The following is a 15,551-nucleotide window of genomic DNA, read 5'->3' on the forward strand; positions in this document are numbered from 1 at the left end:
GTCACAATTTTCCAAAAATGTTAAACGCTACTCAAACCCATCGAAATTTGTAGCTTTTCAAGATCGTAGACTCTGCAAACATAGACAATCCACCACATCGATTATCTCCCACAATCTTCGTTCCTGTTCGAAATTTTCCAAGTCACAATTTTCCAAAGACAATAAATGCTACTCAAACCCATCGAAATGACTACCTTTTCAAGATCGTAGGCTCCGCAAACTTAGACAATCCAACACATCGATTATCTTCTACGAGTTTCGTCCCTGTTCAACCATTTTCCAAGTCACAATTTTCCAAAAATGTTAAACGCTACTCAAACCCATCGAAATTTGTAGCTTTTCAAGATCGTAGAGTCTGCAAACCTAGACAATCCCCCACACCGATTATTTTCCACTATCTTCGTCCCTACTCGATCATTTTTCAAGTCACAATTTTCCAAAGACATTTAACACTACTCAAACCCATCGAAATTTGTACCTTTTCAAGATCGTAGGCTCTGCAAACCCAGATAATCCACTACATCGACTATCTCCCACAATCTTTGTCCCTGTTCGATAATTTTCCAAGTCACAATTTTCCAAAAATGTTAAACGCTACTCAAACCCATCGAAATTTGTAGCTTTTCAAGATCGTAAGCTCTGCAAACATAGACGATCCACTACATCGATTATTTCTCACGATCTTCGTCCCTGTTCGATAATTTTCCAAGTCACAATTTTCCAAAGACGTAAAACGCTACTCAAACCTATCAAATTGACTACCTTCCCAAGATCATCGACTCCGCAAACCCAGATAATCCACCACATCGATTATCTCTCACGATCTTCGTCCCTACTCGATAATTTTCCAAGTCACAATTTTCCAAAGCTGTTAAACGCTACTCAAACCCATCAAATTGACTACCTTCCCAAGATCATCAACTCCGCAAATCCAGATAATCCACCACATCGATGATCTTTCATAATCTTCGTTCCTGTTCGATAATTTTCCAAAGACCATAAACGCTACTCAAACCCATCCAAATGACTACCTTCCCAAGATCGGCATCCCATCGGCTCCGCAAACCCAGATAATCCACTACATCGATAATCTCTAACAATCCTCGTCCCTACTCGATCATTTGTCGCTTCTTCGCGCAAAATGAACGCTCGAAACTCGTACCTTCGATACCCCGAATCACCAAGTTTGCCAACCCATCCGAGTAAACCACCGTGTAAATACGAACGATGTACTCGCAGCGTCGCGACTATCGTTAATTTCCTTCGTTGAGCGCGATCTCTCTGGTGAGCACGTACGTCCCCGGTTATCGCGACGTCCATCGCGGGTGTCGACGCCGGCAGCACCGTTAGAGACGAGACAATCGTTTCGCGCGGCGAGATCGATCGCGGTACCGGATATCGAATCAAGGCGACCCGGTGCGAGAGCGGAGGAATTCAAGCGGCTGGTTTCACGTTGGCTCGGCTTTCGACGGGCAGGCAGGCAAGCAGGCAAGCAGGCAAGCAGGCAAGCAGGCAAACAGGCAAGCAGCAGGGTCGTGTGCCGGTTGGCTGCGCTCAGTTACGCATCGGCTACCGGGCTATCAATGAACGCGCCCACGCGCTCGAGATCGACAGCCTCTCCCCCTTTTCCCTCGCGACCTGCCGCGCGCCGCGGCGGTGCCGCAAGGTCGTTTAATTCCTGCACGCCTCCAGAAAATAGATTTCACGAATGCAAATGCGCTGGCTGCGCGGCGAAAGTGAACGGCGCGGACGCGGACACGACCGCGAGAGATTCGTTCGTTGTTGCACCGCCATCGCGATCAGCGTTCCCCCGGCTCCTCGTCATCGGTGGATTTTATCCGCGCGACTAGCTCGCGACCAACGTGTCGCGAACACTTCGTCATCGTACCGGTCTCGCACGATCACCAACGCGAAACGAACGTTCACGGGAACGGTGCACAGTTAAAACGCGCGTAACGCACACACAGCGTCGAGCGAGTCAAATTTAACGCCCCACTTACGTACCTCGAACGATCATCCTCGAGACAGGTATGCGTATTTACCAGCTGAATCGAACGGAAACGTCCCGGTACCTCCGATCGCTTCACGGATCGCGCGAACCGAACAATGCCTATCGAAAGCTGTCGGTACGTTTACGAATACGGTTGCGATTATCTTCGAGAAGCGTTCACCAGCGGAATTAAACGTTATCGAAGCGTAATACGTTGTACGGATCCTTCCATGGTCCATTATTCGATGCTTGGACGGAATCGTGTCGACGTTTCTCGATCGATCGATGTTCAAAGAGAGGAGAGATTAATCGCTCGCGGGAGCTTTTACACAGGTGACACGATCTCGTCGGCACGCGGATGTTTTCGACGATTAGTTCCGGGCTCGAGACTACGGTCGATTGCGCGCGCACGAAAATGAAAATGCACGCGCGATGGAGAATAAATATACGCACGAAACGGTAGTTTTGGTTCTTTAGTTCGAAGCTTTTTCAATTCAAGTTTCGTGCACCGGAAGTAATGGTCGGTGACACGCTTTCGAGATTCTTGGAGGGATGCTCGTGTCATTGATACAATTACCACCCGCGGGTCGTTCATCTTTTTTAAACGTCGACCTACATATTCGAGTACGTTCGAATCGTTTACTTGGGAAAATGGTAGCCGTGACTTAGAACGGAATTTAGAGCGAACGCGATCGATCTCTGTACGCGTAAATTAATACGATCTGTGGAACAATTTCTCCTTTGGAAATAATATTCACACTTTCGTTAGGATTCACTTTTCACCGGGAAAGTTTGTTCTGAAATACGCCATTGAATATAGATTGTTCGATTAGTTTTGTCGTTTTTTCCATCGTGAAAGAAATACTGCGACTGTAAATATGCAATATCGACTGTAAATATGCATGTTTACCAAACAGTAGTACCATCTTTAGAAAAGTAAATAATAATAGCTTAAGTTCTTATCAAACAACGAAACTTATCTATTAGAACATTGTCTTATCTATTACAACATTGAAAGACCTACGTGATACTCCGTTCCAATAATAGTGCCTGAACGATCTTAATAATTCGAGTGCTAAAGCTTCTCTCGTATTCCAAAAGAACTCTTTCCCAAGAATTCTGTACCACTGCATTCTAATTAATCTCATTCCAACACCACAAGTTCCACCGTACCTGAAAGAATCCTCCATTCGTGTTTACCTAATAATTCTAATACCCGAAGTTTCACCGTACCTGAAAAATCCTCCATTCGTATCTACCTAATAATTCTAATACTCGAAGTTTCGCCGTACCTGAAAAATCCTCCATTTGTATCTTCATAATAATTGTAATACCTGAAGTTTCACCGTACCTGAAAAATCCTCCATTCGTGTCTACCTAATAATTCTAATACCCGAAGTTTCACCCTACCTGAAGAATCTCCCTAATCTGAAGAATCTTCCTAATAACTCTAATACCCGAAGTTTCACGGTACCTGAAAAATCCTCCGTTCGTGTCTTTCTAATCTACCTAATAATTCTAATACCCGAAGTTTCACCGTATCTGAAAAATCCTCCATTCGTGTCTACCTAATAATACCCAAAGTTTCACCGTACCTGAAAAATCCTGCATTCGTGTCTACCTAATAATACCCGAAGTTTCACCGTACCTGAAAAATTCTCCATTCGTGTCTACCTAATAACTCTAATACCCGAAGTTTCACCGTACCTGAAAAATTCTCCATTCGTATCTTCTTAATGATTCTAATACCCGAAGTTTCACCGTACCTGAAAAAACCTCCATTCCTATCTACCTAATAATTCTAATACCCGAAGTTTCACCGTACCTGAAGAATCTTCCTGATAACTCTAATACCCGAAGTTTCACCGTACCTGAAAAATCCTCCTTCCTAATAATTCTAATACCCAAAGGATCACCATATCCGAAGTTTGGTCGTTCCTTCGTTCCTTCGTTCGAACGTTAATCGATCGAGTCTGATTAATTCGGATAGCGTGGAATTAACTCGACAGTAATCGATCAGCGGTTACCAGGCAGGAGGAAGACTCGAACACGGTGTTATCCTCGCGGCGGGTCCGATCCGCTAGGTATTCGTCGCTCGGCGAGTCCGGTAGGCAGTTACGCGAGGCTGCGTTTTAGTTACGCGTTAGCCGTCGGGCATCGGATTATCAATGAACGCGCCCACGTGCACAGGATCGATAACTCACGGTTGTCTCCGTCTCGTTCTCTCGGTCTGTTCGTCCCAGTCGTTCGTTTCCCATCGGCGCGGCTCCTCTCGTTACCAGCCCTCGCGCGGCTCATTTACAAAGTCCTTTCGAAGCGGCGGGGCGCAGCCGATCGGCTCGCAATTACCAGCCACGATCGTAAAGCGGAGCGAACAAACAGCTGGGAAAGCCTCTTCCGCTCGCCCACGCGTGGAAACCGCCGCGAGCGCGACGCGAGCGGAGAAACCAGGGAAACGGACCACGTCGACCACGTCAACGACGATGTAACGAAGCTCTCGTTAAGCGAGACGGAACAAGCGTCGCGAATCGAGATACGCGAGGACGAAGATTGAACGTTGTTTACGAGAGAGTCTCTGCTGTGTTCCGTCACCGGCTCGATTATCCACGTATACAAGAGAGAGAGAGAGAAGAAGAAAAATTATTTGGATAATTTTCCTCGATGACGGTCACCTTCGAGGAACACTCGTCGAGGCGTTGCTCGTAGCTGTGTTTACGGTCGCTCGGTGAAGGATAGTTTCGAAGGACAGCTGCTCGGCGAATATCGTATAGATATTTATCGTAAGTAGACGGACGTATCGCAATATAGACGTTCCCGGTCACCTGCTGGGAAATATCGACGATCCTGGTCGTTGGAAGGATCGAGGTCTTGGTCGTTTCATCGTCGGGAACGTTCCGCGCTTCTGTCGACGCGATCATCTCTGAGGTGTAGGGATCGCTCGTCGGATGTAAACGCAGCTCGATTCGAGAGTTCTCGGCTGTAGTCGATGTACTATTGCGAGCTGGGAAGAAGACCAACGAAAGGGCGCAGGGGTGAGAGGGATCTCTCGCTCCGCCCACTGTCCTTCGTCGGAAGAAGGCTAACGAGTGTTTACATTCCCATTCCAGTTTAAAGTCTAGCAGCTTCTCTGTCGCTCGTGCTATCGCTACCGATTGTCGACGATCTTCGTTACCGTTCTCGATCCACCGTCAGAAAGAATAAGGCCAACCAGTGTTTACATTCTTGCTTTACAGTTTACTAGCTACCATCCCGCGCATCGTGGCTATTGGTCGAAGACCACGACGGAGATACGCGACAGCCAATAATTGTGTCGCGTCTGTTTTATCGACGTTTGATAAACTTTTCCCTGTTTGCGAATTAATTATTCAATTATTCGATACGCGATCGAAGATCGATGAGAAGTGACGAGATTAAGCGAAGAGTCGGGATATCTCGGTTACCATTGACTTCGTCGAATATTTGCACGGAACAATAAAGTTTCCAAATTTAATTCACAACTTTCATTCTAGGTGTTTTCTTTGTAAACGTAGTGGTTAGTCGAATATCGTGCATTTTCCCCTCTCGCTTTCCACGAGAGTCACGATCGAACGAAAAATCGAATATCTCGGTTATTATTGGCTCTACCGAATATTTTCACGCAACAATAAAGTTTCCAAATTTAATTCACAACTTTCATTTTACGTGTTTTCTTCGTAAACGTAACTGTAAGTCGAATATCGTGCATTTTTCCTCTCCTCTCCTACAAGAGTCACGACCGAACAAAAAGTCGAATATCTCGGTTACCATTGGCTCTACCGAACATTTTCAAGTAACAATAAAGTTTCCAAATTCAATTCGCGACAACTTTCGTCCTCTGACTTCTCCCTGTAAACTCAACGATAAACATTGCGCATTTTATCTCACCCTCTACACTTCACCCTTCTAACCCCTCCGATACCCGACAAACTCGCAAGAAGACTCCTTGCGATCGCTGTACGCTGTACTAAATCGATAGAAATCGTGTAGATTTTCCTCAATTATTCGCGCGAATTTCCCCGTCGTATTGCACATCGATTCGAATACGAAAGACGGAAAGTTGTAGAAGCGCGTGCGCGCGCCGAAATGCCAAAAGCGGCGGGTACCGATGAATCACCCACACGGTGAAACATTAACTCGCGCGTTCCCGAACGACGAGCGGACGTATTTACATACGGTCGAATCGCGCGTGCGGGGTACACTCGGCGAGCTCGAAACACGCTGATGCGTTTATCCGGCGCAAATTGAGTTTATTCCCGCGGGTTAACGACAGACCGAGTTCACCGGTTTCTCGACGACTCGAGAAACGTTTCGAAGGTTCCACGGAACCTCGAAGAAGGGGAAAGTCGACGACAGGAGGGTGAAGTGAGCCCGCGAAGGGAACAATTGGGCGCGCAACCGGCACGGTGATCACTGCTCGCAAGAATAGGCATTAAAGGACAAGCCTGGTGGCTCGCGAGCATAAAAAAGCTCGTAAACGCGCGGCTGGACGCGCGCTAAACGATATTGCGAACGGATACACCCGCGGCGAGGCCAATGTCCCGGTGTATAATTAATTCTGCCATCTCCGCCTCTGCGAACTACACGTCGATGGCGGCCCTGACCTTTTCGCGATCGTTGACAACCAGGCGCCACGTCGATATCGTCGCGAACGATTACGCTTCTCCAGAGACTTCTTCTTATTTTTCTTACTCTCGTCCGGTACGCGGGGATCGTTCACGCACGGACATTAAACGAAACCGATATCCGGAGCGATGTTTCACCAGAGTTTAAGGGCGAGACTGCAATTAAGGTATTAAGGTATACGCGCTTCTTTCATAGCACGGTCGTTCGTTGAAACGATCGCTTATCTCGCTTCGCGAACTGCTCCTGGAAAGCTTCGACATCTTTGAAAATACTGTCCGTCTGTGAGAAGAAGACGAGAATTTACATCGTTGCTATTGGTCACTGTAGATTTTTTCACCGTCCTCGGCCAATGATAATAAACACGGTTAAATTACTCGTTTGTCTCTTGCAACGCACGGGCTACATTTGCGTCGCGCTAGCGCATCCTCTAGGCAGAGGGCGGAGCAAAGAAGCGAGGGACGCAGTGGTGGGGTGGTCGAGCGGCGTGGGGGGTGGTTAAACGGCATGGTGGGGTGGTCGAACGGCGTGGTGGGGGTAGCCCGGTCAGCGACCACGAGCGGCCAATATTTCCCGAGTTAACCTCTTCCCAAGTATCTCGCAAAGGAACCGCGCAACCTGTCTCCTTTCAATTTTAACACTACAACTACCGACACTGAACGCGATTTTCTTTATCTCAGATCACATAGGTGTCTCAGAAGTTAGACGAGGGCTCATTAATTTACGGAGTACCGTTAATTGTCTATCTCGATAATTGTCCAGGAATATTGTAGGCAAAGACACTGTTGATCATTGCACAATTTTAAAAAGAAATTCGACGCAGGACAAATTGACTTCTCTGGTAGTGTCAACCTACTTGTGCGAGATGCTACAGGCATCTGTTATTATAGCAAACCTTTAACTCACCAATTTGCGAAAGTGATTTAAAATCGAGAGAGAGTTCCTCTTGTTATTCAATGTTCGGAATCATTTCGAGAGGACTTTAGCTGTCCACTTCTGTCCATTAGAGTCGTAGTCTAGACGAATAGCTGTACGTTCCGTTCTCAACGGAATATGCGAGCGAGTCTTGGGGAACGATAAGATTGGTATCGAATTGCAACGCCTTGTAAACAGTTTTCAGGCACGCGTTTAAGTACGACGATTTCCAGAGGTCGTGATCGGGACTATAGTTTGATCTATGAATTCCCAAAAAGATATCAGAACACACAGGAACAGCGTCGAGTTTTCCCAGACCAACGACTTCACTTGCCCTTTCTCGGTGACAAAGGTAACGCTTTCGGGAAAAAGCAAGAGTGAAGTCGAGGCCAACGATAGCCCAATTTACAATTCTGAAATTGTCACTCCATGCCGACGGAGTCTTCGTCGCAGCGTATCGAACGAGACGAAAGCTGTGTACAACTCGCAACAGCACGATCGCGCAAAAAAGATGGCGCAACAGAGACTCGTGGAACTTTTTTCTCACAATTGCAACAAGATCTGTGTACCATAGATGAAACACAGTTTATTTATCCAGCTGGTCCATCTTCGTTTACAATTACCGCGTCGAAACCTCTCCAACGCCATTAATTTATCGTTTCGAGGTGCAGCCTTTCGCCTTTTTACAAGAGGCTACGCGCGCACGGTGCAATCTTTGTTGGAACCCGTGCAAAGACTAAACGCTACCAGACCTATGAACCCGGTGTAAAAGTATCTGTCATCGACGCAGAGATTCCTCCTCTCGTAAATTATCTTCTATACCCGATGTAAAAGTATCTGTCATCGATGCAGAGATTCCTCCTCTTGTAAATTATCTCCTATACCCGATTCGATGACCGTAGAAGTTCGCTCTGGAGCGTATCCCTAGCGTAACGGTGTATAGACGAAAATAAAATCGTAAACGACGAAGGTGACGCGTGGGAAGAGCGTGTCACCGGTCGGCTCGAACGTCCGAGCAATTTCGGAGCGAGCTAATTTTCTCGGTGAGTCGCCGCACCGCACCGCACCGCACCGCACCGCACCCGCGGTTGGATTTTTCGTTATTAACGCGCGAGATCGGCGATACGAATTAAAATTGAGCGCGGGACGTTGGTTGCGAGGTTCGGGGCACGGGAGGCGGTGTATCCGACTGATTTTGTCGGAGTAATTGAATACGCGGCGCTGATCCGTCAGGCCCGAGCGAAACGAATAAAAGGGGAGGATCGATGCCGAAACCGAGCGGAGAGACAAAGAGGGAACGATCGATCTCTGGCCTGGTTTTCTCCCGAGTACGAGGAGGACCGGTATAATGCATCGGAGCCGAATTATTACCGCGGCATGCAGATGAGGCCAGAATCGAGATATCGCGTGTACCGGGCCCCGTACGTGTACCTACGGTGTATACGCTCGAGATAAGATCGGCGCTCGCCGGTTCGAGCTTCGAGATTCGAGGACCGAACGAACGAACCATCGTCGAGGGAACTCGTGCGCGAAACTCACCTCGCGCTGGCCCGTCTCGTCTTCTCGTCTCGTCTCGGCTCGGCTCGACTCGACTCGACTCCCACGCGATCCAAGCAGCTCCTCTCTCTAGCCGCTCTTAGCCGCCATTCCGGTCAGATCTAGTCTCGTGGACACTCGGAGCTAGGAGATTACTTTTCGACTATTTCGGGACTGAAGTTTCATCGGCGGGAGGGATAAATTGGTTTCATTTTCACGGTTGAACATCGAGATGGAACATCTCGACAGGATACACACGGACGATTTAAACTTCGTTCCGCGAGTACTTCTACGGAGAATGATACTTGGATATTTTACGCGTAGAGTGTATGCTAGCTGGTGTCTGAAAAGTACTTAGTCTTGTTCGGAGGAGGATCGCGGTAGGCTCGTCCTCGCGATCGGATAATTAATAATAGTTGGAGATACTTTAGCGACTTGAAACGGGGAAGGTGAGATCGTCAAAGGTGCTACACCTTCGATTCTTGAAAAGACTTTAATTTATTCAATAGTATACTTAGGTTATCTATACTGATAAACGAAACTCTGATTTCTGAGGTTCACTCTGATCTCTGTTCAACTCCTCGCGGTGCCGGACAAAGCGAGCTTAGAACTATTGGATTGTTCGGAATGTCATTTCGTTTTCCAAAATGGAGAATATATAATTTAGTATAATGTTTATACACTCTAAAAAAATCGTGTTTCATTTTCACCAGAAAAGAATGAAATGACTTGAGGAACAACCCAATAGTAGGAAAAGACAACGACAAACGTAGGATAGCAAAAGATAGAAAACTGGACTGGAAAAGGAAATGGAGGAAATTTTAGAAAAACGACAGGGTAGGAAACTCTCGCGCAAGTTTGGTCTTTAGATCTCTTCCTGAGAGAAGAAACTAAGAATCGTCGAAACTGGGTAACGAGACACAGGAAACTAAATAGCAGAATGCCAGAGAAGTACAGGAGAAAGGAACCAAAGTCTATCCTAATATTCGTAATAACTCCAAAAATGACGCGAAACGAAAATAATTCCAAGGATTATTTAAGGGGTCGAATCTTTTCGATTAAGAAAAGATTCTATCGTCGTGCCAATCTACTCAACTTTAACACTTCTTTAGACCGTAGCAAAGGAAGGTCTAATCTCTTTAGCAAAAGATACAATGTGTATTCAGTTTGAAGGCTAGATTAATAATTTATTCGCACGAGGATCTGTATCTATTGTAAGATCGTTTTGGAGTACGGTAAGCAAGAGTGGGGATTAGAGCTAAGTTTAGCCAATGTTATCTAGGCACTAGATAGGGCAAGGTTCTGGTGATAGACTCGCGAATCGAGAACGTTTCGGCTTCGAATAAAGCACACAATCCTTCTTCGACAAACTTTCTTTTCAAAATATAATCAAAGTATCACGATTACGTGTCATTGGTCTCGTTCGTCCCTCTGTTCGATGATTCTCCGGAAACTACGATAGGTAAACGATGAATCGTCCCGATTCTTCGCATTGGTAACATCAAGACGTCACAGACTCGCGAAACGAGAACGTTTCCACTCCGAATAAAGCACACAATCCTTCTTCGACAAACTTTCTTTTCAAAATATAATCAAAGAATCACGACTACGTGTCGTTGATCTCGTTTATCTCTCTATTCGATGATTCTCCGGAAACTACGATAGGTAAACGACGAAACGTCCCGATTCTTCGCATTGGTAACATCAAGACGTCACAGACTCGCGAAACGTTCTCGTTTCGGCTCCCAATAAAGCACACGATGGTTCACGCAATCAGAGTATCGCGATTAAGTGTCGTTGGTCTCGTTCATACTTCTATTCGATGATTCTCCGGAAACTACGATAGGTAAACGACGAATCGTCCCGATTCTTCGCATTGGTAACATCAAGACGTCACAGACTCGCGAAACGTTCTCGTTTCGGCTCCCAATAAAGCACACGATCGTTCACGCAATGAAAGTATCGCGATTAAGTGTGGTTGATCCGGTTCGTACTTCTGTTCGATGATTCTCCCGAAACTGCGAGGCGTTGATGAACACGAGTAGCGGAAACGAAGCAAAACGAAACGAAAGGACGGATCGTGGGCAGAGAGAGGTGCACGCGCCACGCGAGAACAGCAGAAGCAACTTGGCCAGGAAAGATGACAGACGACACGGGGATCGTTATAACGTACAAGATGCCCACGTGTCGCGACGCTACCGCGGCTCCGTATCGATTTACGATCTCGATAAAATATCGCCCTCGAACGCCGGGAGTATGTCGTACAGAGGTTATTATTCAAATGTTCCCGATGCGAAGCGTTGACTTACGACGACGCTCCTCGGCCACGGGCCCCGCGATTCCAGATGAAAGATGATGCCGCGCCCCGGGCCCGGCCCCGCCGCGAAACTATAATACGTTTCGCGCTCGTGGGAGTTTTTCAACGAAGAGGATTGTTGAAAGTTCGACGCGAACTTTCACCCCTGTCGATTGTTCCTCGGATCGACGGGAGTCCTACTCTCGCCGAGATTATACTTTTGCTATTCGATATTTCAACGTGGGATAATATCGAAATCACTCGACGCTAGAATTACAAAATGGGTCGATTCGATCCGTTTCGAACTTCTTTTCAAGATTATTTAATTATTAACGGTGACTTTGCCTATAATACTACTGGACAATCGTCGAAATAGATAAATAACTGGTTAATTAATTTGCCCTTTCCACGTTTAACTTCTAAAGTATCTTTGCGATCACGACAAATGGGAATACTTTCATTGTCAGTAGCGTTAGGTGTATACGTAATGTAATCGATAGTTACCTTGCACGTAAGAACGTAACGTCGTAGAGTTTACTTGATCGAACGTGAAATCGTCGAGTCGATAAAAACGCATCGATCTCTAACGAATAGATCTTGTACGTTTATTCGACCTAACTCGAGGCTACTCTTCGCTCTCCCGATTGTAAACAGAAAAGCATCGATCGTTCGTATTCCTGGATCGAAATTAGAACTCGGTTCCGTCGTTCACTGCAGCCGGGTACTGTGTCCCTGACCAATTAAGCCACCGAAAATGTCTGCTACCTAAATTATCCAGCATCTAGGCGCGCACTTAGCACCCTATAAATAGTCAACAGCCTACAAAGTAGCGAACGGCCCAATGACGTAAGTATTTGGCGTCTGAATTTCTAACACGGCGGGAGACGTCTCGCTGACAAACAGGTCGCGAAATTACGAGCTGAAAACGTTCTTGCTCGAATCGATCGAGGGAAGGTCAAAATGCAATTCCGTGTTCAAAGATATCTGTACTGGGAACCTCGTATCGCGGTGGAAAAAGATGTCTGCTTGAAAAGAGTCGCGAAACTCCGGATTGAATACATTGTTACTAAGATCGATCGGAAATTCGGAATTTTGTTTACAAAAGTACACGTGCGATTTAAAACGACGTTTCGTGTAGGTGGAAAAAAATATCTACCGCGGTGGAAAAAGATGTCCGCTTCGAAAGAAATTGTGAAATTTATCGCGAAATTCCAGGTTAAAGGCATTGTTACTAGGATCGGTTTAAAGGTAGTCAACGCGTTGGCAATCCGTAATTATGCATACAAAAGAAGCTTATGCGAGTTGGAGCGACGTCCCGCGTCGGTGGAAAGAAATATCTATCGCGGTAGAAAAAGATGTCCGCTTGAAAGAAAGTCGCGAAATTCACCGCGAAACTCCGGATTAAATACATTGTTACTAAGATCGATCGGAAATTCGCAATTTCGCATACAAAAGTACACGTGCGATTTAAAACGACGTTTCGTGTAGGTGGAAAAAAATATCTACCGCGGTGGAAAAAGATGTCCGCTTCGAAAGAAATTGTGAAATTTATCGCGAAATTCCAGGTTAAAGGCATTGTTATCAGGTTTGGTTTAAAGGTAGCCAACGTGTCGAAAATCCGCAATTCTGTATAGAAAAATATTCGGTCTAAATCAGACCGTTTCTCGTCGGCGGGGAAAAATATTTTCTGTCACAGTAGAAAAAGATGTCTGCTTAAAAAAAACTCGCGAAATTCACCGTGAAATTACAGGTTAAAAACGTTGTTACCAGAATCGGTTACAAATTCGCAATTCCGCGTACAAAAGTAGCTCATGCGAATCGGAGCCATGTTCCACGTAAGCGTAGAAAAATATCAACCGCGATAAAAAAGTTGTTTTCATAAAAAAAAATCGCGAAATTCCAGGTTAAAAACATTGTTAGCAAAATCGGAAAATGTCTGCTTCAAAAAAAGTGTGAAATCCGCAATTCCACCTAAAAAAATACCCATACGAATCGTATCCACGTTCCACGTAAGCATAGAAAAATATCAACCACAATGGAAAAAGATGTCCGCTTAAAGAAAAAGACGCGAAATTCCCCGCGAAACTTCAAATTAAAAACACTGTTACAAAAATCGGAAAATATCTGCTTCAAAAAAGTCGGAAATCCGCAATTCCTTCTACAAAAATACACATACGAATCGGAGCCACGTTCCACGTAAGTGTAGAAAAATATCAACCACGGTAAAAAAAATATGTTTTCATAAAAAAAATCGCGAAATTCCCCGCGAAACTCCAGCTTAAAAACACTGTTACAAAAATCGGAAAATATCTGCTTCGAAAAAAGTGATAAATCCGCAATTCTGTCTACAAAAATACCCATACGAATCAGAGCCACGTTCCACGTAAACGTAGAAAAATACCAACCACGGTAAAAAAATATGTCCGCTTAAAAAAAAGTCGCGAAATTCCCCGCGAAACTCCAGCTTAAAAACACTGTTACAAAAATCGGAAAATATCTGCTTCGAAAAAAGTGATAAATCCGCAATTCCGTCTACAAAAATACCCATACGAATCAGAACCACGTTCCACTACGTAAGCGTAGAAAAATACCAACCACGGTAAAAAAAGATGTCCGCTTAAAGAAAAAAAGGTCGCGAAATTCCCCACGAAACTCCAGTTGAAAAACATCGTTACCAGTATCGATAGAAAGTAATCGAACGCGTCGGAAATCCGTAATTCCGCATACGAAAGTAGCCGTGTCTCGGAGTCCGTGGCCAGGTCCCGCGCGGTTCTCGAGAAAAAGCGTGCCGCGGAAGATCCGTAGAAGACCGACCGACCGGGCGTTCGAAAAATCGTGGTCCCCGATCGATCGACGAGGATCGAAGGAAACAAATTACGCGGTGGGCGATCGAACGACCGATGGGGCAGTCAGGGTTAGGGAAAGAATTCCATCGGTGACGGAAGAGGCGAGGGGCTGCTCGCCGATGCAGGAGCGTGTTGGTTCGTGCGGTGAATCAGCGTCGGGTTGCCGCGGGGTTACGTAATCGGGCGAACACCGTGTGCACACACAATATCTGCGTCGGATATCACTTTGTAGTCCGACCGCGGGGCCGAGGTGCCCCTATCTGATCGCTCCTCTGATGCCTTTGTGAGCGGAACGCGCGAAAGGGAGGAAGTTTCTTCGAGTTCCTTTTTTGCTCCCCACCACCGCCGCACCGCTGTGCATCCTCGACATCCGTGGCTCTTGCTCGCGTACTGCCAGCGTCCGAAACATCTTTTCGGGATCGAACGCGATACCATCCACCAGTGATCGACGCCACCGATAAACAGTTTCGCGGAACCAGTCCCTCCCGAGCGGAATTATTCGCGTTTGTAATTGCACCGAGCCTCGTTGCTTAATGCGCACGGTGTCAAGTTCGCGGAAGGTTCACCTCGCTGTGCCATTTCATCGATTGCTTTTCAAAAGTCGAGATTTCTTCACCGTTCGGTACACGTAACGAGAGGAAACTCGATCGAAAGATTCTTCAATTTGTAGAAGCAATTTTCGGAAGAGATTCGAGACGAAGTTTGGGAGGATTTCTTTTTAAAGATTTGATCAAGGTATTGGCTTCTGTGGGATGGTGCTCCAATTTTTAGAATTCTTCCGAGTGGCTTCCTTTCTTTTCGTTACTCTAACTAACTCTGTTCTTAACGATAAATCGTTAAGATAATAAAGTACAAGTGACGGTAGAAAGTATTGCGTAATTTTACATGGAAAAATAAACTACGGTTAAGATTCTCTCAGTCCTTCCAAGGTTGTCAATGTTTATCGCGGTATTTTTCGTACACCTTCCATCTTCCGCGATAAACGACCGCACGAAAGGGAAACGATTTCCATAGAAAGTGTTCGAAAATCCGTGTTCCAGGAGTGGTTGGAAACGTGGTAAGGTTTCCGAATCGTCTCCGATCGACGCTCAAGGGCGCTCGCGATGTCCTCGTTGGTGACGTTTCGCGCGACCTCGGTGCGTTTCTTCCAGGCGGTTGTAAATCAACGAGAGAACTCATCCGTGTTCGTAAATGTTACAAAGCACTCGTCAACGGTCACTTTTACACGGAGCTCGCGGCAGTTCGATGCTAATCTTCGTGGATCTCGAGATCTCTATCGTCGGGGCTCGCGATCCCGCGTCGGGATTACGCTTGTTTCATAATTCGCGAG

General features: G+C 46.1%; 1 protein-coding gene across 3 annotated transcripts in view; it reads right to left on the reverse strand.

Moving 5' to 3' along the window:
* Positions 1-15,551, reverse strand: part of LOC143148359 (uncharacterized) — a 506,012-nt gene that overhangs the window by 280,758 nt on the left and 209,703 nt on the right. The window lies entirely within an intron of this gene.

This window comes from Ptiloglossa arizonensis, chromosome 6, assembly GCF_051014685.1.
Source record: "Ptiloglossa arizonensis isolate GNS036 chromosome 6, iyPtiAriz1_principal, whole genome shotgun sequence".
Taxonomy (NCBI): Eukaryota; Metazoa; Arthropoda; class Insecta; order Hymenoptera; family Colletidae; genus Ptiloglossa; species Ptiloglossa arizonensis.